General features: G+C 40.3%; 1 protein-coding gene across 5 annotated transcripts in view; it reads left to right on the forward strand.

The window, feature by feature from the left end:
* Nucleotides 1-2,029, forward strand: part of LOC137491011 (uncharacterized) — a 171,866-nt gene extending 169,837 nt beyond the window's left edge. For 3 of the 5 annotated variants that reach the window (XM_073948092.1, XM_073948093.1, XM_073948094.1), the window contains one exon: nt 1-2,029. This exon is cut by the window's left edge and continues 1,201 nt beyond it. The gene's annotated coding sequence lies outside the window, so the exon portion shown is untranslated. The other 2 variants (XR_012402451.1, XR_012402456.1) reach the window with 2 other exon arrangements.
* Nucleotides 2,030-3,695: the final 1,666 nt, after the last annotated feature.

A 3,695-nucleotide genomic window follows, 5' to 3' on the forward strand; every position in this document is an offset into this window, starting at 1 on the left:
TCATAAGAAGCATGTGATCATGTACTGACACGTTTGAGCATAAACTCGGCTTGAATCCAGCGTCTGATGAACTCTTTCTTCTTTTTTCCCCGCTACATATCAGATTTTGCCTACTATTTATCACGAGAAAGACAAGTAGGAATCATCAATAAGTTTGTGCATCATATTTTATTTGCACATTTATTGAATGGAAATGTTTCTGATTCACGAATGCAAATTCATCTTCAGATAGTGTCTTTATAGCAATGTGTGTGCAGTAGATAGCTCAGATTACATTGGGGAAACAGGCGACCGCTACAAATTGTGCTTTAATGTTTAGCTGCTCAACTGTATGGTATGGAAACCTTATATACCTGCTAGGTGAACCCGTCTCATACAGCTGCCATTGCAAGGCTCAGACACTTTGTAGAGAGGAATTTAACACAACTGCCTCTAGGAGTCGCCAATGGAAATAAAACAGACACGCACAAAAAATGTGCGTACGCCAGCCAGAAAGCTGCCGTGAACCTGCGCACATTCCCACGTTCAGTTCATTGTTAGTAAATCCAAACGTGAGCCATTCTGAGCGTGAAACCTGGCGTACGCAAAGTTTTTGTGCGTACGCAGCGTTGATACATGAGGCCCCTGATCTTTTGTGTGTGTGTGTGAGATTGCGCGCGCATGTGTTTGTCTCTGTGTGTGTGTGTTTGTGTGTGTAAGAGAGAAAGAGAGAGAGTGTGCGTGTGTGTGAGAGAGTGTGTGTGTCTGTATGTGTGTGCTTGTGTGAGTTTATGCGTGCGTGTGTGTGTGTGTGTGTGTGTGTGTGTGTGTGTGCGAGTGTGTGTATGTGTGTGTTTGAGAGAGAGAGAGAGAGAGAGAGTGTGTGTGAGAAAGTGTATGTGTGTGTATGTGCGTGTGTGTGTGTGAGAGAAAGACAGACAGTGTATGTTGTTTGAGTTTATATGTGTGTGTGTTTGGAAGATTGTTTGTCAAGATTGTGTGTGTGTGTGTGTGTGTGTGTGAATTTGTGCATGAATGTGTGTGTGTGAGAAAGTGTATGTGTGTATGTGCATGTGTGTGTGTGAGAGAGAGACAGAGAGTGTGTGTGTGTGCGTGCATGTTCACTGTGTGTGTGAGAGAGGGTGTGTGTGTGTGTGTGTGTGTGTGTGTGAGTGTTTTGTGTGAGTACATGTGTATTGTAATGAATGGTGCCAATATTAACATGAGACAACAAAAATACAAACGTAAACCTCTCCTGTACTCTGACAACACTGTGGAATAGTGAGATCGAGGACCATGTGACTTACATGAGTGGATTCACTTGTGGACCGCTTCTGATGAGACTCTTTAAAAGAGGCGTGCGGGAAAGAAACGCGAGCTCCGAGGTGTTGAGTTGTGGGTTTCGCTGGGCTGTCTCTCGGGGGCAATATGCCCTCCGGAGATGAAGATAGGTAGCTAGATAGGGCTTTCTATGTGAGATAGTCGAGTTAGGGGGGGATATTAAATGTTTAGCTGAACCACTACCTCGGTTTAAGCCTCGCTCCTGATGCAGTCAGGTGTTGGGAGCAAATTATGGAGTCCAGCCCCGCCTTCTCCTTTTATGAATGAACTGATCGAGTATCCCTGGCCACGCCTCCAAGCTGCGGACGGACGAAACCTATACAGAGAAGGGCGCCCTGTTCTGCTCTGTGTGATAACGCTGGTGCCTCCCTCCTTGGCTGAGTCTAGAAGGCGGTGTGAAGGGAAGTCTTTTTAAACCTTTATTTGTGTTTGTCTGTGTATGTAGAGTGTGATGTGTTGTGGGCGTAAAAAGTATTAGTACGGGAGGCGAGTGCGGGAGGATGATTATAGGGGATGCGCCTTAATTTTGTGTGCAGTGTAGATTGAGGTGTGGGGTGCTATTTGAAACACTGTTGCAGTGATGTGTTTAACTCACCGTGTGTACCTACAAGTGACAATCGCGCGTAGCCTTTGACCTATATCTCTCGCCCAGTACCCGCATCTTATTCGCTCCTGTTCTTAAAATAAAGCATTTCTCTTTTGTACCGTACATTGTGTGTGGTGTTTCTCTGACGGGCATAAATGTCAATAAGGTTCATTGCAATACTTTAGAGCTCCACTTTATCTAAATCCGTCAAGAGTAAGCGGAGAGCACGACGTGACCAGAAGAGGGCGCACAAGACCAATGAACAGAGAGGGAGAGAGATGTTACCCATCTCTGACCCTCATCTGCTCTTACCTTCCCCTGACCTCCTTTCCTCTGAGTGCATACGGCTAGCGCAGCTGACCCTGAAGGCCTGAGACTCTCTGGTCATGGAAGCTGGGAAGTCTCATAGCCTCCATAGGCACGGATACCTCGGGTCAGGGATACCTCGGTATCACTTTAATGGCTTAAAACTGTCTAAACAATGCTACATGAAAGTGTTTGTATGTTGATTCATGTTTTTAGATGTTACTATGGGAAAACTATAAATGTGTTCAATAAGACATGACCTATACGTTTGCTGATAACTAGAATTCTTGACTGAGTGGTCAGACCACATCCTACAGTTGGTCCTAGTGGTTTATAATTAGTGTTTTGATAGCAGGGAATTATAAATCGACTTTCTTATGAAAATACCTGAGATGGCTGGAAGAAGACATACAGTTGAAGTCTGATTAGCCCCATGTTGAATTATTAGCCCCCTGTTCATTTTTTCCCCTAATTTCTGTTTAACGGAGAGCAGATTTTTTCCACACATTTCTAAACATAATAGTTTTAATAGCTCATCTCTAATAACTGATTTATTTTATCTTTGCCATGATGACAGTAAATAATATATGCCTAGACATTTTTCAAGACACTTCTATACAGCTTAAAGTGACATTTAAATGCTTTAAAGGCAGGTTAGGGTAATTAGGCAAGTTATTTTATAACAATGGTTTGTTCTGTAGACTATCAGAAAAAAAATTTAGCTTAAAGGGGCTAATAATTTTGACCCTAAAAGGTTTTTATTTTAAATGTAAAACTGCTTTCATTCTAGCTGAAATAAAACAAATAAGAATATCTTCAAAAGAAAAAAAATATTATCATACAGTGGAAATTTCCTTGCTCTGGAAAACATAATTTGGGAAATATTTAAAAAGAGACAATAAAATTCAAAGGGGAATAATAATTCTGACTTTAACTGTATAAACATTTATTGTCGCAGTCGTGTAAATGATTAGTTAAAGCCTTTTTATGTTTATTCAGATCTTATTTTCATTCAACTACAGCAATAGATGACTTCATCCATATTAAGGATTTCCTGGACTGTTCTACTACTTTTGTGAGGCATATATGGAATTTCTGCTCAATGAATGAATGAAACAGGCATTACTTGCATTTAAAGTGCTACAATGCCCACATCACCCTATTTTGAGGAAAACTGAAAAAAATCTCCCTCAAAAGAAATTTGAAGTAAACACATTTCTAGCGTATAAATCTTTTTATTTTTTGTACTATTTTTGAAAAAAATTGTTATTATGTCAAAAATAGTAGCCTATTGAATATCAATATTTTGCAAGGTATTAAATTTAGAAATTCCAGTATCTTGACAACACTACACCTCAGTTAATCACTCTGTCCAACTGAACATGTTTTTAGCTTTGTATCACATTGGATAACAACTCACACTATAAAATAAATCATATTTTCAGATTTGAAGACATGCAGAAAATTACATTTTCAAAAAACA

The sequence above is a fragment of the Danio rerio genome, chromosome 4 (genome assembly GCF_049306965.1).
Source record: "Danio rerio strain Tuebingen ecotype United States chromosome 4, GRCz12tu, whole genome shotgun sequence".
Taxonomy (NCBI): domain Eukaryota; kingdom Metazoa; phylum Chordata; class Actinopteri; order Cypriniformes; family Danionidae; genus Danio; species Danio rerio.